We start from the raw sequence: 22,002 nt of genomic DNA, 5'->3' as shown, positions 1-22,002 counted from the left end.
TATTCACCAAAATAATATGCCAAATGCAATTATTGTTCTGATACAGAAATAATGCTCCAACAACTTCACTGCACTTGTGGGATATGTTTCTAAAATTTTTTACTTTAAAAAAAAAAGGAGTGAAGAAAAATACCTGGAAATATTCCTTGGACCAAACTATTGAAAATATAGCACCAGCATTCAAAATATCTGTATAAAATGATATCGAAGTCAAAATATTGAAAAAAAATCAACAGTGCAATAGATTTTTTTTTAACTCTAAATTAGAATTTTCATTAAGAAAACAAAAATAACAAAAAACAACAACAAAAAAATAAAGTTTTTCTAGCTTGGGCTATAGCATAAGTAATCTCTGTAAAGTGAATCTGAGAAGAAACAACTAACATACACTGTCTAGTAGCTTGTGTGTATGCTCTGAAAAATAAGTAATGTTATTGAATCTGTCCTGTTTGTGTATACTGACAACACCTACCTGAATTGCAGTAACATATTCAGAAGTATCATGGACTTTGAGCTAGATGGTTTGATTTTATTCCATGTATTCTGCAAATAGCTCTTTATCCTCATCTTTGTTGAGTTGTAAAATGAGGAGAAATAGCTCACATATTTTTTAGAAATCCCATGTGGAATGGCCACTGTTTATTTTCAGGAAGGTACTAATCCACAGAAAGAATATGCATTTACGCTGAAGGGAAAGCAAGCAAATACTCCAAAGCTTTATATTTTGCATATTTGCACATTTAAATCTATTCATACAGTATGCCTAATGAGCCATACACTTGCAGAGAAAAAGAAAGAGTCAGTTCTGGTTTTGCTGCTACTTTTTTCCCCCTGATTTATTTTTGTTTCTAAGTGATGTTAAATGGCCGATTACTACGTTGCCTACTGATTTCTCCTATTATCAGACTGTACATGTATACAAGAATTCAGAATTCACAGTTTAGATATTTTTACTAATTCTACAGTGAGAATTATATACAGGTATCTTTTTCATCAAAGCCAGTGAAATATCACAGATGTTAGGGCAAGAACCTGGCTATACCTATGGCCCTCTCGGACTCTGCAGACTCTAGTTCCCTCCTTTCTCATACTCACACTGTGCTAGGACCAACTATCCCATTTTGCATTGCAAGAACTGTAATGCTGTGATCACAGGGCTATTTTGTTTTTTATTATGAGGTATTATCATGCAGTGTTTCTTTTCTCTTATGATTGTGGAAATAAATGTTCTAGGCCTGCAAAATTATTTCCAGTGGCAATCATATGCACAGACTTGCCTGTCAATATCTTTTTATTAAAGGGTGATACTTTCAGTGGAGTGTATATTTCTTTTTCAATAACCTGGGCAAAAGACATACAGGATTTTGGGGATGTAGAAGACTATCTTGCCATTGTTACAGTCTAGTAACTAGTCAAATGAAAAGTCTCAAAGAGCTGATGGATAAGGAAGATGAAAAATAATGTTAAAAGAATTCCCCAGGAAATCTGGGGATTTAGAATACATCATTTAAACAAAGATATTGATATACAAGGATAGGTGCACCAAAAATTTGTTGGAAGGAAAACTACCTTTTAAACAATATTATGTATCTGACAGTAAGCTAATAGAGGCTCTGGTCTTGTCCTAGAGCCCTGCCTCAGCACTGTCCATCTTGTAAACATTATCCGTGGCCAAACAGTTACTTGTCACAAAAAGCACTCTACTAGACATGCTACTCTCTAGTACATACATAGCCTATAATACTAGGGCATGAAGCACATTAAAAAAAAAAAAAAAAAGGAGGGGGGGGCACAAAAATAAACAAACAAACAAAAAAAGACCAGAGTATATTTAAGTTAACACATAAGGTATGCACACAATTACAGACTCTTTCTCTGGGTCTCTTAGACATGAACCAGATTACTCCTCAAATCCTGCTAGCTGTAATTTGGTCACTTTACATTCCCTAATAGATGAAGCAGAGAGATCTCATCACTCCTACTCCATTCCCTTAGAGTTAAGAGTGGTTCAACACAAAATGGACGGTAGATACACAGATTGCTAATGGCATGTGGCATGCTGGCTCTGAGACAGGAAGGCAGCAATCCATTGGTAGAGTCACTCTACCCTTAAAAAAATGGGATAAACAGCAGTAAGACTTTTTTCATTCAATGCCAGACATATTCACAAACCTGTGTGAGATCCAGTTCCTGAGCCTCAGCACTTCACTGAGACACCACTGAGACACAAACAAAGCCTAGAAACATGCTGCTATTTATTACTCTATGTAAAACATCAAGCACAGACAAGTTACAGACCACTCTGGGGCTAGAAAATCTTCATAAAACTGCCTTCAAGATTTTCACTTCAATTAGCGCTGTGCTGTTCCTCTACCTGTGAACCCAGGCAATACCCTCCACTGTTTCAGTGTATGCTATCCCTCTGCTGCATGAGTGCAACTGATGACACTGAACATCCACACGACTCACTTTCTGGAAGGAAAGGGCAGCATAGAAGACCCTAGCAGAAACCACTGCCACCACTGGAGGAAGCAGCAAATGTGTTGCGCTTTTCATTTTTCTCACTCCCGATTTTAAAGACACTTGAATTAGAAGCAAGATTAATCATGCTAGATAGTACTGTAGGTCTGTTTCATCAGGCTCCCTACTTGATACAGATTTAAACACAGTTATGAACAATGATTGTATTTGACTATATGTTCAGCAAAGACAGAATGGTAGTAAAATTCATCTTTAGCCTAATGAATTCCTAAAGACTGCATGACTCCTTTACAGTTGTGCGTGGAAAGCATGTGAAAAATGGGTAGAATGGGTAGAAAATGAGTAGTAGAATATTCAGGCTGTCACAAGGTAAATTAGCCCTGTTATCTTTATTCATATAGAAATAAGTATATCTTAAAGAAATAATGATTACTATAATTCCAACTTTATTTAATTTATTTTTGCTCAAAATCTGGATAAAACAATATTATAGAAATCACATGACTAAAAGAGGCCATAAACATTATTAAAATGTTTGTTGTTTCAGTTGCCTTGCTCAGGATGTAAAGGCGAGGTGATGGCATGGTAGTTCGTGGCTTTCTTAGCAAACATCGGCTTGGTATAATGAAATATGGGATAACAGGGATGGAAATCTACGCGGTCTTAATGTTTTAGCAGATCTGCTTTTCTGATTCCTGTTCAAAAGCATCAAAGCTAAAACTGATGCCCAGGCATATATATCTGGGTAAATTATTTCATTTTGGCAAAGCGATGGCAATAACTAAATACATCAAAAAAAGTATATAAATATATATGTATCTTGGGTGCTAAGAGTTCTATAGCAGTTAATTTCTAGAGTGCAAGTATAATACTATATTAAAACGAACCAAAAATGGAGAAAAATTATAGCTGGAAGATTTTACCTTACTGCGAGAAGATTTAACTGATTTCTTTTTGTGTGTCTTTTTTTTTTTACAAAATTTAAATCAATGGCAACTTTTATTCCCTTGAGAGAGTATTTACAAACTCACAGTAAAGTAATATATTCATTTTAAATTTGAAGATTCACAGACATCTAACACACACAGAAAGCACAAGCTGGGAAAACACGAACTGATTGCACCATTGTGCTCCAGCAAAGATGACATAGAAATTTTGGTCACAAAACTTTATAGGGTACTAATCAAAGAAGGACAGCTGGAAAGACAGTGTATCAGCAAGAAAATTAAGTTTGTTATATATGAGCAAGATTCTTTTCATCAATTCACTTATTAGCATCTTCATAAAATATCCCTTCACTTCATAGTTTTCTCTTGAGCAGATTTCACCCTGACCTCTTTTCATTAACAGGAGCTCCCCCTCAAGGAACACAATGGAAAACTAGTTTTGTGATAGAAGGGACACAGTTCTTACTTTGGTTAAAACAATTTTGATATTCTAATGTGCAAAATCTTAGATATTTCTTCGGGGCATTCACTGACCTATGGTTGATTTCCAATTTACTAGAAATTTCATACAAAATAATGTCGGCCCCCAGCACTCTCGTCCCTGCCCACCAGCAGCCTCCCCCCACGCAGCCCCAATCCGGCCTGACCCCTGCCCACCCACGGGACCCCTGGGCCTACGGCAGTGTCTGATGCCTCCCCAGACGTCTGGGGTGGCCCCAGCGATCCTGTATCATCCAGCAGGCTGTTCCTGAATAAAGAAACAAAGACCAGGAAGGATTAAGGCATTTGTCGGAGTAGCTTTTGGGATTCAAATATGATTTTATACTCAAATTACAGTTCCTAAACTATGAAATACCCAATATCCACATTCAGCTGCAATGCAGAAGACTGATGTTGCGGCACAGCCCTCTCCTTCACACTTCAGTAAAACTTAAATGAGGCTTAAATGGGTCACTGCGCACAGCTCTCAGCACAGCATCTGTCCACCAGCCGTATTGATTTGACTAACATGTCTGCCACAGTGGTACATGCAAAAGAGCCAATGGGCAAGAAGATTCCTAGTAAGGAAAGCCATAGGAGGGCAAAGTGCCTCACACTCTGTCAGTAAGGCCTAGGCCATGGTGTCCAGCAAACTTTTATTAGCTTTGGTCAAAAACCTCAGAACAAGCTCTCTCAAGACACAAAAATCCTTATAAATTTTACAAATTTAAGTTGAAAGTTGAAATGCATTTCATCTGCCTTGACTTCCCTCATATAGACATTCTGCAGCTTAGACAAGTAAAGAAATGTCTATCCTACCAAAACAACACTCACAAGTATAGACCAAATAAAACACAGCACGAATATTATGGGGTGAAGAAAATGAATGAGTCATATACAACAAATTTTAGTCACTTGCCTCAGTTTATTACTGGTCATTCCACTGAGACAGGTAGTGTGCACCTCCTGTCCTGTTCGCTGAGTACCAATCCTTTGCTGGAGAGATCATCCCTTACATATCCAGGTGAGCAGTTAAATAAATGCTCACTCTTTCATGAGTCAGGTTGCTAAAGATGTAATAGTTAATATATAGTTATGTCTAACTAATAACTAATAGTTATTAGTTTACAAACTACACATTGGATTGAAATAGTCAGGAAAGACACAGCTAGTAGATGCACAGAGCATCCCAGGAACTACCTGCAAATTTGATACCTCTGAGGAGCTCTGCTCTGTTGGAAGTGTTGCTTTAGCTCAGTTTAGTAAAGCTGAGCTAAAGCTCAGTAGCAGGTTGAAAGTGAAATAAACTTCATGTGAAGGGACACAAGGTCCTAATACCTATTGGTGTAAGTGGGGGGAATGCTCTTCAGTCAAGTATGCCTCTAGCCAGAGCTGTGAAGCCATACTTCATACTTTGCAAGCACTGCAGGCAGTGCATTTGTTGTCGGATTTTCTATTTATTTATTTATTTGTGTGATGTAAATGAGCTCCCTCAAGTAAAAGTATCACAACCTGGCTCTTTAATAATAGAAACATCTATACAGCTATTTTTTTTTAATATTTGCCTCAAAGAGTTTGTTCTGATTATTCTTACTGTCTTCCTTTTTGCTAACTAAAACCTTTCCTTCATCATCTTAGGTTTATTCCCATGGGCATGTATGCATAGACTTTGAAGTTCAGTTGTTTTCTTTACATTTTTACTTTCCTGATTTGTCTCTGATTCGTTACCACGTGACTAAGCAAATGCAAACCTGTAACAGCCAGTCTGCGTCAGAAATTTCTATTCATGCAGAAAAAGAATCATTCTGTGCCTCCTGCACCAGTCAACTGGCTTTATGTTTTGCAAAGATTTTGGTGTCATTGACTGATTAGAAAAGGAAAGAGGCATGCAGAAAGTGTGACAGTTGCTGGTATTGCCACAGCCACTGAGGTAAGCATTTTACATTTGTCTCTCTAATTACGGGGAGCATTCCTGAGCTCCAGGTACATTAAGAAAGAACGTATGAAGTGAGGAGGTCCCCAATGTGTGGTTATCTAGTTTTCAAGACTCTTCAGATGTCTCCAGCTGAAATACACACACATAAAAGAAAAAAACAATCCTGCTGAATCAGGAGATGGGACAATGGGGATATTCAGCATTATTCCCATTACCTTTATGTTATAGTCTGCAAAGACATCATCTCTGAATATTTATTACTTGTTTAATTCCCACTGATGTCAATGGGAATCTGAAGTACATGTTCAAACCACCTGCATGGGGAATGTGGAGAACCATGATGACAGGAAATAGAATATTTTCTTAATTATTCAAGTCTCTAGAGTCCAAATCTCAGCATTTTGAGTCTCTTCTATAAAACAGGATTATCTAGGTTGCAGAATAATAATAATAATAAAACACAATTTATAACTTTTTTTCCTAATATGCTTAAAGCTCCTGACAGTGTGCCATTAAAATTAAAAACATGAAGGAAAAGTTGATTATAGAACAGAGAAGCTTATTTTTAACTGCAGACCATATGCTCCAATATCACCTATCTTTCCATACTGTTAACTAAACTACTAGCATCAGTTTGATTTGTTGAATAAATAGATTAATTAATCTAAATGAGATGTGGTATACATCCCCTTTATCTTTCATTCTGTGAACAAAAAGGAACAATCATGATGTGCGCTTATATTAAATTTTGTCAGTAAAATATGCTTGCTTGATATTGCAGGCATTTGCATTTTATATACTTCAGTTACCATCTGCTGATGGTAATTTAATCATTCAATAAATAACACTAAAGAGAGCAATGTTAATGAAGATTGGAGAAATTCTTAATATAATGATACTTTTTTGGTTTATTTCTGAGAATTAAAAATACAGCCAACAATTAAAAGGGTAATCCATTAAAACTAGAGCACGATAACGGAATCTATTGTTATGGTTCTAGTGTAGTGAATGACCAAAGGGAATGGTAAACACCCAGAGCGATGATTTTTCTTACCCTTTACTAAAGAATAATGTGTGAATCACTATGACCATAGATGGAACTATTTTAAGAGGATGTGATTGCATGCTAACCTAGCATAAATTCCAAGAGGTGTTCACAGTTAAAATAACTGCAATACCTCCTGCAGAGCAGGAGGAACATGGGCATGGTCAAACTGCTAAAGAGGGAAGGCTTTAGACCCCAGATCATGAGGGCACATCTATCTAGGGGGCACATCTTGGCATATTTCCTTACTGTTTATAGGCACATTGTCAATGAATTATCCTAATCCCTTTCTGAATCTGCTGATATTAGCTGCGTTCCTCAACCACCCTAGCAACAAATTCCAGGAGTATGTAAAATTAGAGATTAATTTAGATTGGTAGAGGCTTCTGAAACTCATCATGTCCAACCTCCTGCTCAAAGGAGGATTAACTTTGAAATTACATTATGTCTATCAGGCTCTTTCCATCTAAGTTTTGAAATTGCCCAGGATGGAGACTCTGTGGCCTCTCTGAGCAATGTGCTCCCAATGTTTTTTACCACGCTTCTTGTGAAAATATTTTCCGAATTGAAACTTCTCTTACTCTCCTTATTCAAGTCTGTCAATCCTCCTTGTATACTGTCACTACCTACTCTCTAAAAATTAATTATTTTATCTGTTTTAAAACAATCTTCTCCTAGTTTCAGAGATCTCCCCCTAGTGTTACATAGCAAAAGTCTGCCCATTTGTCTTTCATAGGTTATAAGTAAAATTTCAGCAAAAGTATTCTGCTGCTCTGTGAAAATTAAGTAATGTGAAGTAGTTACCGCTTTCACCAAGCTATAGTTGTTACTGTACCCTAGTCCTTGGATTGCCTAAAATACAAGATGAATTTCAGTTATGACAGGAAATTTGAACAAGTAACTAGCCATCAGTTCTTGATGTAGTGTAAGTGATTATTGCTAAATATTTTATTCAAAACCAAGTTCACAGATCAAAAAAAAAGTCTGCAAGTGTAGGAGCATTTAACATAAACAAATACTTTTTTTTTGGTTATTCTTTTTTTTTTTGCTTTGTTTTTGTCCATTTAATCTTGCTTATGGTTATAGATAAGCACAGAATACTATAGAAGAACTTAGCGTTTGTTCAGTATGGGATTTTTAACTGCTGGCCAGTTGTCTAGGACAATTTGGTTAAATCCACAACAGATAAATTTAGTTCATAATTCCATATATGTCAGCCACTATAAGTTTATTTTGCATTAGAACTTTTCATACAGATCTTCTATCATCTTCCTAAATTGAACAAATTTCCTTTTTTTTTTTTTCTACTTTGTCTTTTAGTTAAAGACTTGCTAAGTAATTGCTTGTCAATTAATTGACTTTCTTACTTTATTTTTTTTCTCATTGACTGATGTCCTCCTGTTATGTTTCATTCATTCTGGAATCTTCAGTGAATAAATATTTTCTGGCATTAACTACAGCACTAAATAATCCACAATTTATTAGTTTCCAGCACTTTAGGATGAGGGACTGTTTTTTCATTATAACTCTTAAATAAACCAAAATAAAAATACTATTGTTTTGCTTAAATGATGGCCTCACAAGCAGGTGTTTCTGAGCCACAACAGAGAGGAACTGAATGTAGGAAATCCTAGGTACTTCAGAGTGAAACAATAATGCAGAACACACACACACTTACAAAATAAATAAATAAATAAAAATTAAAAAAGGAAAAGAAAGGAGAAACTTGGCATACTTTTTAACAGCACATATTATTTTTTTTCATTGCTTTGCAGCCTGAGCTCACAGGAGACAGAGAAGGAGGAAGAAAAACTTTGAGCAGACAGAAACCTTGGGCCATGTCAGAAAGAGAAATAAATAAAAGATAAGGGGTGTTCTGCTGTAGGATGTGCAGCCACATTTTGACCCTCCTCTCAGATTAGAGTTTTTGAGATTCCCTCGTGCTGCGGTCCCTCTCCTTGCAAGGGTCAGGGTACTCATGGTGAAGTGGCTGCAGGGCGATGTAGTCACATACTGGATGACCACACACATGTCCACTCGGTGCGTTGTCTCCTCTGCTAGCATTCAGACAAACCAAGATGTCTGCCCTCACAGTACTCCTCATTTCCTTCTTCTCCTGAGTCCAGGCCATTTTGGGGACAACACTCTCTCTTAGCATTTGTTAGCTGAGTCTTCACTTTAGCCCCACAGCTAAAGTGGCCCTGCTTTTTCAGGTAATGGCCTTTGCATTTTTCACCATGGTGAAATGAAGGGCAGCTCTCTCCAGTAGCCTGAGGGGAAGACAGCTGTTGCCTTCAACAGGTTAATTCAGAGTGAACCTAGCTGAAAGGTGAAGCTGGCTATTCAAACACAAATGCAAAAGAACAGTATTCCCTGCTATTTCTTATGGTTCATTTTGATGAATTTAGTTCCCATTGGAGACACTAAAGCAGGCGATGGCATTACAGACTGTTTCATTCCAATTATTTCTGGCTTGCTCTAAAAGTCATTTATTATAGAATAACTCATGTTAGAAGTTGTGGCTCTGTAATTTTACACAAAGCAGATACAGCTTAAGCATCTTTCCTACGTTGTCGGCACAAAGAGGAGTCACCTCCCATATTGAGAGAGCAATTTGCTCTCCACACTCCTCCAGTTCCTGGCCAGAGAGCTAAAATGGCCAAGGAAGTTGCCACTGGTAACAGTGTTTTATTATGGATACAAAACATTACTTTTTCTAGGTTTAAATATCAGACAAGTTATTAATTGTGCCTGTTGCAACAAGACTTTGCAAAGAGTTGTAGCCATACCATTTTATACCCCAAACTTTCAGCTAGTTCAGAAAATATTTATGTGTATATAAGAATAATTCAATTTTGTGTTTACATGTTTAACCCTAGAAATGTGCTTAGTTCTTTCAAATCCATTAACCAGAGAAATACATAGACTGAAAAAAAAAAAAAAAAAAAAAAAGTAATGTAGAACTCTAAGCATAGCTTCAAGATAGAAGGCAAGTAAGAAAGAGCAAAGTCTTGCCTTGATTATAGGACAGTTTGTCAACTTATGACTGTTAATATCCAGATAAGGAAAATAATTAGTAACAAATCCTGGAATTAGCCAAAAGCTAAGGAGGTGCAAATCAGCATTATTTTACTAAATTCAAAGGGGCTATACAAGTTAAAGATTAAGGATTTGTTAAGGATATATCCCTTCCAAGTATTAGAAAGCCGACTTGTAAATCAAGCAGGAAATTACTATTATTTGGTCAGCTCGAGAGCTGGAAATGGTTTTGTGAATACCTAAGTCACTCCTAACAGTCACCCTGGGAGGCTGTTTTAACTGTACCATGTAGATGTACTCAGCCATCTCCAGGAGTGTTCCAATGGTGCTGGAAGGATATGCATGAGCTCAGAGAGAAATACATATTATATTATACCTACTTCAGGAGTTCATTTGGATGGTCCTTGGGGAATCAAGATCAAACAACAGCAAAAAATAAACGTATACCCTGGACAACCTAAGGGACTGTTTATTTTAAATTCTGAGGATAAGGTGCATACTGTCAGTTGCATCACTTCACTCTTTGAATTAAACTCTGCAACATTTACCAGGGCAGATGCATTCCTGATGATCCCAAAGGAGGCAGGGGACATTTAATCCTTATGCCCTCGTCATTGCAAACTGTTCAAACAATCGTAGCAGGTCTCCACTGCAGAGTCAGCTGAACGAAAAGATCATAAAAAGCAATTTTTCTAGACAGCCATTCACAGACCCAGGAGTTCTCCTGCTGGCGAAAATAGCAGCGTGTGGCATTTGGAGTCCGCCAAGCTCATGCCCCATGGAAGATAACGGGCGACAAACTCAGAGCTTGGGAACAATGAGGACACAAAGACAGGCAAATAACATGCACAGCCCTCCCCAGAAGCAAGGGAGGAAGTGTCACCTTTATGATTTTTTGCTGTCTAGGCTATTCATGCTTTCTGAGTTTTTTTGTTACTTAGTAACATAAATGCAGGTTATCCTGTATGGGGCTGAGATATCTGCTTCAGCCAGTGTAAATCAAATACTCGTTTTATCTTCTGAGAATAAAGGAAAGTGCATAGTAACACAGAATCTTTTAGAGGCAAACACAGAAAGAAGAACAGTTGCTGGCCTTACCAGTGCTACAGAAATATAAAAGCAATTCATCAGCTCAGGCTGAGCAATTTACATACATTTTGCATGAAAATAAAAAGATTCAAAGATGATCAGATTAGGCTTATTACAAACTAATGACTCACTTCTTAGTTATGGATGTTCAGTAATTTATCTTGGGTCAAGGTTTGCCTTTGACAAACTTCAGCTCTCATGGAATCCAATGACATTTCTCCTGAGATAAATGCAGCCACTGTATTGTACTTACCAGCCTTTATCAAATGTCCTGCTTTTTATTCTAGTGTATGCATGAGTTAGGGAACAGAAAATCAGTGAAGTTAGGCATCAATTGTTTATTTGTTAGGAAGGCTGTATTTGGGGAAAAAAAAACATAAGGCAAGTATGCGTAAAAGGAAATGACACCTCTCCCACAAAGTATGTAGGTAAACTTATGTGTTATCCCAGCTCTTTGTATAAAAATCTATTAAAATGTTATTTTCTAATTATCCAAAATAGTATAATAGTATGGATAAAGCAGCTTTTGAACAACATCATCTTTGAAGGGCTACCTCAGAGCAGAACTGACTTGGATATTGTCTGTAAAGGTTGGTTGCTCTAGTGAATAGCGTTACAATGGTAGACTAGCCGCATTTGATTCACAGCTGCGCTGCACCAGCTCATAAAGATGAAATTTACTACACGGGCAGAGAAAGGAAATGATATATATTAGATGCAAAGTGGTAAACTCAGAAGTAGATTCAAATTTTCAAGATCCATTCCAGGTGTATCTGAAACTCAAAGAGGGTTTCCCATGCTGAAGTGCTTCCACTCTCTCCCTTTTTTTCTTTTTTCTTTTTTTTCCCAACTGGGAACCATCCCAGCTTCTGGCACCTGCAATCATGCTCCTGACTGCAAAGTGTCCCTTAGCTTACCAAAAGCCTTAGCTATATCTATTTCTCACTGAAATAGCCCCATTGATGTTCACCTCTGGTAAAAAAAAAAAAAAAAAAAAAAAAATGGCAATAAAGAATCCAGTCTTGATGTGAAGTCAGTGAACATACCACAGACATAGTTTGATGTAAGTGGGAGCAGAAATTGGGGTTTAATCATTTGACAGCATTTTGAAAGCATCATTTTCCTCTAGAATTCCTCTGTCAGTGTCAGTTGGTTTGTTATTTATTTACCACACATTACAAAGCAGTTTGCAGACTGAACTGTGATTTCAGTATTATTGTTGCAATTGTCTAAACTAACAGCTAAGACTTAAAAATAATCAATTTTGCAAGTTTGTTTTAGTTGTATCTTTGCCTCTGGAATCTTTCCAAGATCTATAATAGGCTGAAATCAGTTTAAATTACCTTCTCTGAATTCCAAAATAAAAGGAGACAAAGAGAAAGGAAGCTTTTGGAAGAAAGCTTAGCAGGTCCATTAAAAAGAAGTACAGCCTAAAGAAAGAGTTGCATGGTCTAGGGGAAAAAAAATCATTAGAGGAGTCTTATGGAACACATTGGCTTTAAAGTCAGAATTGACATTACAGAAAACAAAGCGAATAAAAAATAATGAAATAATTTTTCTTTCTCCCAATGAAAAGAGAGTTTTAGCATTTTTTGTTTTGAATGGCTTTCAAAACCCCCCAATATATATCACCGTTCACGGTATCGGCAAGAAACTCTTTGCTTAATTCTGTTGTCAAGTAAATGAAAAAAATGTCCAATGTAATGTATGAGGCTGCAAAATAATAAACTCATGGTGTGACCGTTTTCAAACAAATGCATAAAGGAGATAGAATTTAAGCCTGAGGGGGCTTTATTTAGCTTTGGTTCTATTCATAATAAATATTAATATTGGATGGACATTATCATAGGAAGCCCGAAACACAATCAGTGCTTTAGCTGCTAGTAAGTCAAACAAACCTAGGATAGTTCTGCGGCATTAGGAGCGACTGGAACAGAATAGCCCACTTTCATAGTTAGATAACCTTAACCTTCAAAACAAGATGATTTCCTCCAAACTGCCTGTTGGAAATGCTCCACAATCACGCAAACTTCTGGCCCATACACAAGGCATACATTCGGAGTCTGAGTAAAAGCAGAAATCACTCTGGAGTTTGCACAGCACAGAAAATCAAGCTGCAGTACCTGGGATTGTTCCTGTTTCATTTACTGCTGTGGACACAAACTTTGGAGATGTTTTTCGTAGAACAACCATGAAGAATTTCCATGCACTCTTGAAACCCTAAAAGACCCCGAAAAACAGAACCCAAAGACTTCTTTTACTGAAAGTCATGGCAATCAGGTAGCTGAAACTTGGATTAATACCAGCTTGCATCTTAAGCAGGGGCAGTCTGCAGGAAGATAGCTTGACGGGAAGCCAGATATGTTGAAAATAGGACTCTGCCTGAAATCCAATCCTTTACTCAGAAGGAACTCCAAGAAAGTGCCTCTGTCTGCTTGGAATCCATAGTTTTAACCCTCACTTGAAAGTTGTTATTGACTGTATTTTTTCCTAAACCTGGGCAGACCTCCTGCCTTTCATCTAAGGCACATTTGCATCTGCCTTCCTCTATCTATTTGATAACCTAGTAGGTAGAAAACTTACTTATGAGGGTACAACCTATTGGTGACAATGGAAATTTAAGTAACTCTTGTCCTGATTGGTTGCTATACAGTATTGCCTACAAGAGAGAGTTTTCTAAACCACTCGATTCCTGGAAGAAGTGAAGTTAAAAATACATCCTGCAGCAGCCAGTCACGGTTAGTGGCAAACAGCTATAAATAGGAAAAACATAATTCATTGCATATGGAGAGGCAGAGAAAGTTCATATGCCACCAGGAATCACTGAAGAGGGCATCTGGCCCAAATCCTAAGAGGCACCGAAATCTTTTCCCATACAAGATAGTTACATAGGTGTGTGATCAGTCCTGAGATGAGACAAAGTGAGGGGGTACTTGGGACACTAGAAGCACTGACAGCGGAAGGAAGCCACGGTCCTTAGTGATCCTAGTGGTCTTCTTTTGACCTGCTTAGTAGTGACCACGCTCATAAGATGTGTGTTACTCGGTCTCTCAGCCTTTCCTCCTCTCCCCTCCTCTTCGTTCCTCTTCTTTTCCCTCTCCTTTTCCATTCTGTACCCATCACACATGGCCATGCTCTGTCTACTCCAGACATGCCACCTTATCTCAACTATTGTGTCAATCCTAATGCATATAGAATTATTGCATGAGTCAATACAACTCACTAATCCAACAAAAAAGATATTTGTTGTCTTTGAAACCTTAATTTTCTGCTAAGCAATTTGAATCAGCTTAGCAGTTCAAGTTAATCAGTATAGCTTGAGGCTGTGTGTGAGATGAGGCAGGAGGAGGCGGCCACAGGGTTTGGCAGCAGTGACCTGCTCAGTTGGCTCAAACTCTTCTGTGGAACTGCACCTCTGGGAAGGAGAGATTTCCTTCCTCTTCCAGGTAAAAATCTCATCCATAACTTCCCAGCAAAGCTATACACACAGGAAGGGTTTGAAGGAGAGAAAAGAAACCTTGTTCAAGTCTTTTGTAGCAGTGGTGCAGAAAAGGACTCAGCATTTCCTGATCCTGAAAAAGCAAGTATAGGGAGGAGACTTAGGAGGACTTTGAGGACTTTTTTTTTTTTTTTTTTTTTTTTGTGTGCATACCTGGCTTTGAACCAGTTAATCAGGGATTTATTGCTAATACGTATCTATGAAATGTGTGGCTTTTTTTTTCCCCAATCAGCCTCTCCTTTCAGGCTCTCCTTTACCATCTTTCTGACTCCTAACACAGTTTTGGGGGGATTTTAGTAATGGGCACTTAACTAACTGTGAACCCTTTGCTGGTTTTATTCCTTTGACTGCAATGCAGGATTCATTCCACTGGGATTTACTGTAATATTAATGCTGCAAAGGAAAAGAAAGGGAACTTGTGAAGTCACTGAAAATAAATGCTTGGGTAATTCGACATCAGCAGCAGAACTTGACTAATACTAATATTTTAATTAAGATTCACAGATCTTTGGTCCTAACAATATATGTCCTAAGTATATGATGAGAAGAACAATATTACTAATAGGCATACAGAAGTATTGCAGAGCCAGGAAAAGTAATGCAACCTACTAAATAAATATAAAAGAAAACTGGTTGAATTGCTTCTACAAAATAAATAAAAACATATTTATAACCCATTATGAATGACAAATTATTTTTAACTATTCAATTACTGCAAGTAATATAACGAGCAAATGCTGCTTCATTTAGTCATTCACTGCCCCCCTCCTGCCCCTCCTTTTTTTTTTCTTTGTAAAATTGTCCATATAAACCATATAACGCATTTTATCCCTTTTGTTTCTTATGTATGAGAACAATTATCTATTTTCTACAGATTACTAGGTCTTTCAACCATGGAGGAATATTGCTAGCAAATACATTTCAGCCATTTATTCTAAATGCATTAAAACATATCTCTTGCAACACATCTGCGAATATTAATAGTTATCATATGCAGAGTATGGATTTAGTTGGTAAGCAATAAGATATACTGGCTTCTTTTAAAAAGTTCTTTCTTTGTTCTCCGGATTCGAAAGGCTTGGCTGGTGTCTTTGTTGCTGTATCTGTTAGAATGAAATCTCTGGCTAATATGTTCGGTGAGATGCATTCAAACACGTGAAGAGACTGTAACAGATGTAGAGGCATCTGCTTGCACTTTCAGAACCTTAACTAAAATGTTCTGAGGAACAATTTCCCACATCCATCCCAGTGAGAACCAACTTAGCTACCCATTGATAATATTTGAAATGCCAACACCCTTCTACCACTACTTATCACAGAAAGAAAAAGAACGCCTGCAAAGTCATCATATATATTCCTGCTCCCAGTCACAAAGGAACCTAAAAATACTTACCAGTGATATTATGTGTTTGCAAGCTGAAGTTGAGCCAAGAATACATCATGTCCTGGCAGGACTACTGAGCTCAGGAACCCTGACATTGCTTTTGGGGTGGCAGGGAAGGAAGAGCTTATTCAGAAGACCACACATGCATCAATCACAAGCCTGATCCTCTGAATACTCTTCTGGAGATGGCATGCCAGAAGAATTTCTTTTCCTCATATAGTGCGTCAATAAGAAAGTATTAATGAAGGTTAATGGAAACTCTAGATGTCCGTTAACAGTAAGACAACTGCCAGAAGAATATTTCGAGGACTCTGTAATAGCTTTGTTCAGAACCTCTACTCCCTGCTTCAAGGACATTATCCCATTTTATAATCATTGTCCCATTATATAATCATTATACACATATATAGATGTATCAATATCAAGGAGTTATATTTGAGTGTAATTATGGCGATTCTGACAGTTGAATAACTGTAAAAACTGAATATAACTGTAAAAGATGTAAAAAAAAACTCTAGCTTTGCTGAGCTGGACCTGAGTTTTGGTTTATTTTGGAGTACAAACAAGGCTTTACGCCTCCAGCTCTTTCACTTGGACACTCCCTGGGAGTAATCTAGCAGAACAATTTATATGTGTCAGTATTTATCTGCTTACAATGCCATGATATTAAACAAAAAGGAAACATAATTTATGGAGGCCATATCACAGCCATCACTTTTTACTTATCAGAGTAGCCATGTAGGGATTTGAAAAAATAATGAGTTAGTACACATGACTCCTTGGGCAAAGTCTAACATAAATATAAATTTCCATGTCTCCTTAAAAAAAGGAAGAAGGTCAATGGATGGGATATTCTCCAGGAAACCATCAGACTCTTATCCCATCTCCCAACTCTGAGAAACTGTGAGAGTCTCTACAAATGGTTTCCAAAGACAATATCATCTCTCTGCTTTTTCAGCTGCAGATTTGGAAGAGAACATTAGGTTTAGAGGAAGGACTAAGTTATTATACTCAGTTAGTAGCATCTACTGGTACATGCTGATTGCTTTTCCTCCTTTTCAGAAGATGACTCAACCAGTTGTCTGTACAGCTTCAAGAATTGTCAGGGACAGAAGTACACAGAGTTCTTCCTGTATTCCAGAACACTTATGGAACACTAAAACAGAGTTAGGCATGGCTAAAAACAGCACAATAACTAAAAAGCAACCCTTTTTCCCACCATTTAAATTTCAGTTGCATATATCCACTTGATGTGGAATATATTCCCCTGAGGGAGTCACTTCAAAGCTTAGAATAACAGCTTAAAATGAGACTGAACTTGTCTTCAGATGCAACAGAAATCAATATTTTTCTTTTAAAAAAGTGCCAAGAAATGTGACTAGATTTGTTTTTCTTCTCTTCAAAAACATCAGTTTTGGCATAAGCCTTTATTAGTCTTTTGAAACTAGTGAACACTAGACAACATAGAGAATCTGCCAGTTGTTTGAAATGCAGTAACTGCATTGGTTGGAATCTCTAACTGGTAAAATCACTATCTGCTCTTTTTAAGTTGAGAGTTTGAAAACATTTGTTTCTGTAGCTGTTTGTTAAACAGATCTGTACATATTTCTTTCCCACCATTGATCGTGGTAGACAGATGCAGCTTCATATATTTATCCTGCAGTTAAAATGTGGCTCACAATATTGTGAAGACTCCATATCAGCACCTCAATTCAGGATGTTCAGTTGTTACCACCTAAAAACCTGAATCAGAGACACTACATGGATAGTATTAAATTCTGCTTAATTTGGGGCTCAACAAAAAGTTAATTAGCGCAGAACTAGACCATAGGTTATGTATGACAGAGTAACCTGAGCTATTCATATCGTCCATGACAAAGTATTAGATATCTAAGTTGAAAAAAACATAAGAGATTTAGTTCTGTTATTTGTTTTTCATGTCAGAAGTAGAGCCTTTGCTATCTGCTGTATTCTGCTTTAAGACCCAGGTCTCTTATGAGATTGAAGACATATTTATAATTGTTAAAACTTTTGACATGAGTACAGTAGTGGTGGTAGAAACAAGTACTCGCTGCTCTCAAAATAGGTTTAGCTACTTAAGAAAATTGAAGTGAAAGTAACTATTCTGGAAATCCCTTGGAATGTTACTTGTCCAGATCCTCAACTAGTATAATTAGCGTACATGCTATCCTATTTGTTTGCATAGACATTTAGGCTTAAGTAAACCACTTCTGAAGGGAAAAAAAAATCAATAAAAGCTAGCTAAAGCTTAGAATTAAAGAATTCAATTTGAGGCTCTGTTTGAGTTTTCTTCTCACGTCCCCATCAGATCAACACTGAACCTTTTTTAAGAAACACCTAAAATACAGAAGTGTTGGGCCACCAAGAGACTTTGGAGTTAGTAATATTGGGAAAAAAAGTGAGAGGGAGGGCCACTTGAGGTTGGAGGCATGGAATCAGGTTAGCTATAATCAGGATACACGGTAGACACAGACTGTTCCTGCCCATAACCCTGCTAACGCAGGCTATTCACACACCATTCCTCATGGCCAGTTTAGAGGATGACCCGTTAACACTGTCCTATGCACCGACATTTCATGCTTCTCTCCTTAGATTTGAGCTAGTGGATACTAAACATTATTGTGATGCTGAATGACTACTTGGAAGATCTGACCCAACATAGTCACCTTATCGCTCTACGCTTTGGTGGGAACATAAGTTCCCACACTCCTCACACTGGTGGCTGCAGCACAGAGAGGCACCATCCTGCCTGCTTGTATGCCCAGAACTGATTTGTCATGGTCAAGGTACCCAGGACCTGTGTAGAAGCCAGAAAAGGGACTGAGGAGATCAGGGAGCTGCATGAAAGAGAGCCTTTTCTCAGCACAGTCTACCTACTGTTTGCATGCACAGTCAAATCTGGAAACAGAAATGTACCGTAGGGTCCAGTAACATAGATGCGACCATGACATCATTTAACCCTAAAATCAGATATATCAAGGGCTAAAACTGACTATACAGCAAACAAAATTGCATGGGCATGGGTTATAAACATCTAATGGGGAGTTTTTATCTCTTTCTCTTCTGTACAAAACAGGAGCTCTCTTTCAGCTTCCTCCTCAGCCATTTCAATGCCAAGAAACATGTTTCAGCTTGCCCTTGAAGTGCTTTGATCTCCCAGTTACCACCTGCGGGAATGTGATATTCCTGAAGAAATCTGCTTATGCAGTGGGGTGAGGCAAGGAAACAGTAAGCTTGGCAGAGAAGTGACTGCATAGCCAGCACATCAACCTTAATGGCTCCAGGGAAAATGATGGCAGAAAGGGGTAAGAACTTACTTCCTTTTCTAAAGTGTACATCTTGGCAGTGTTGCTAGGAAATGCCAATACATACAACCATATATAAAGTATAATATTTTAATCTGCATACAATATGATTGCAGGAAGTTACCAGTATATCACAGGCTCTGATATGTAAAATTAATATCATTTCTAGTGTGACAGTAACCTGAGATAGAATGGATATTTCTGTATTTGGGAGTGCTAATGATTTTTCTTTTCCAAGGAGCTTCCAGAATAAAATTCTGGTTTTCTACAAACCTTTCCTCCGGACTTGTTTTGTAAAAATGCTGTTTGCCCCCCTTTGCTTCTATTCTTTGACACTCAGGTTTGCTGTGCTGGAAAGAAATGCTGTGGTACGTTGCACCTGTGATGTATTCACACTAAAAACAGATGAGGAGAGAAGGAACATTCATGACTGTGCAATAATGAGATTGCTGATCCACAGCTTGCTAATAATTCCTGCACAGCAGAAATAAAGAGAAGAGCCAAAGATCTCATCTGCATGCTCATAACTGTATGTCTCCTCAGATACACCATCTTCAAACAGTCTTTTCTTCTTTCTTTTAACCTGGCATTGATACACAAGTATGTAACTGAGTGGCTAGCAGGCTTGTCCCCCTACCACTAAACCATCCACTGATTCCAGAATTCCATGTATTGCAATTCTGGAATTATTTTTATTCACTGTCAACTTATCTATTGCCAAGACTCAATCAAATAGGAAATTCAAACTGAGAGCCTTGGACTGAAGCCTTGACTTCTTGGACTATGAGAAGTTTGCACCTGTTTACTTTTTTTTGGGGGGGGGAGGGTAACTGATACAAATAACTATGTGGACATTGCTTTATATCAGGTTAGTTTCCAAAGAACCTAATCACTTTATACTGAAGCTAGCTTGTCATTGTTTTGTTCATACAGTGCCTCACAAGAGTTTAAAGTGATTTTGAAATGGATTTAAGTTGAACTGGTGCGTTTTCCTCACACAAATACAGCTTTATTTTATTAACACTTCACATGGAAAATGTGAAAAAAATGCAAAATTAGCACTGATGAGATGTTTTTTCAGGGTTAATCAGGGAATCAGGAGGGAGAGTGAATAATGCAAGGAGGAGAATGTCTTATCAGCTATGACCTGTTTATCTCTGGGGGAAGGAAGAAGTAAGGAAGTGACTTAAAGGTTATAATAGTTCCAGACTTCGGGAGCTGCTCGAAAAGAGTGGTACATTGCACACTGCTCTTGTGTCTTGATATGCCCTTAATCTGGGGATTTTATATCAGCAGACTGACATTACTAAGGGTGAGGTTCTGCTGTATCACCACCTCTCCTACTTCCAGCATCATGATCCCATTGCTTCCCTTGCTCTGATGCCAGCTTTTCTCTGACTCCACAACGAACGGACTAAAGCATCCATCCAAAAGCATCCAAAAGAGCATCCAAAAAGCATCCACCACAGAGAAAAAAAAAGGGGGACAACAGAACAGTTTTCTGCCAGTTCACTTCCATGAACTAGGGCTTTCCAGCTTAGCTGGCTATTACTATAGAAAAAGCTAACTTAGTTTTATCATAAAAACATGCCTTGAAGGAGTTATTAACCATAAAACTTTTGGCAGTTTTGTGCTACTGAACAGAGCAAAATGTTGACATTTGAAAAGTTGAATTGCTCTTTTCCACTCCCAGGTTTAAGTGAGTACTCTTGGATTTTTTCACAACTGTCATAATTAAAATGAGAAAAGAAGAAAACAGAAATTAGAATGGGTTTTGCTGTACCATCAAGATATAAGGAAAAATAGTTTTGAGTGCTATTTTCCCTCAAAGCACCAATGTGTACGTTTTACTCAGCCCTTAACAGGGTGATGAGAGTTGCTAGAAGTGGCTGCACCATTCTACCAACGGATGTGCAAGTACTGCACAACTGAAAAAAATGCTTGGTAAGGGTGTCTTTCTTTTCTCTTTTTACTGTAGTTAGATTAAAGACAAGTAACATATCAGATAGATATGGATTTAGAAGAAGGAAGTGAAGGCGATAATAAGATTTTCCTGAGTGGACTTTTCCTTCATGCTGGCTGACAATGAGGTGTTAAAATTTGTGCATCAATTTCTCACTGATTTTAGCCCAAAATATGGGCTAAATATGGGCTAAAATACTTGAAACTTGATATTTAAGCTTTCCTGATCTACTGAATCTAACTATGTCTCCAGTGTCATACTGGATTATTGCAATTTAATGAGCTAATTCGCATCTCTCAGGTTAAAGGGTAACTTTTAGCCTTGCCTGTACTTGACTCCTCCTGATGTAAGCTGCTATTCTAGGAACTTTTCTAAATGAGGAGAAAAAAAAAACTAATATAAATTTAAATAGTAGAAGATGCATGTAGTTATGTTTCATTTGAAAGCAAAGTAGTTTCTTTTGATTTAGCTAATGTCACCCCCTTAAATTAAACCAAAACGAGCTGTTTCTATATCAGGTTGAGTAGCCACTTGAAACTAATTACATAACATTAACTAAAGAACTTCTCTTTCCTTACATAAAGCCCCCAAGGAGAACTTTGGCAGTACTTTCTTGTTTGTATTCAACTCCCTGTATAGTGCAAGTAAAAATATTCCTTGCTTATCCGCCATCTACGAAACCAAGTAGCTGACCAATGAAATCCTTTATGCTTGGGGAAAAACTATGTTAACATACTAGGTAACCAATAATGCATGCAGCTTCTGGTACCCGGTATAATTCCATTCAACTACAGACTGCATTACGTAGACAGT

Source organism: Tinamus guttatus, unplaced genomic scaffold (genome assembly GCF_059628265.1).
Source record: "Tinamus guttatus ecotype Peru unplaced genomic scaffold, ASM5962826v1 Tinamus_guttatus_pri_ptg000010l, whole genome shotgun sequence".
Classification (NCBI taxonomy): domain Eukaryota; kingdom Metazoa; phylum Chordata; class Aves; order Tinamiformes; family Tinamidae; genus Tinamus; species Tinamus guttatus.
The sequence above is the reverse complement of the archived record's forward strand: the minus strand, read 5'-3'. Positions refer to the sequence as shown.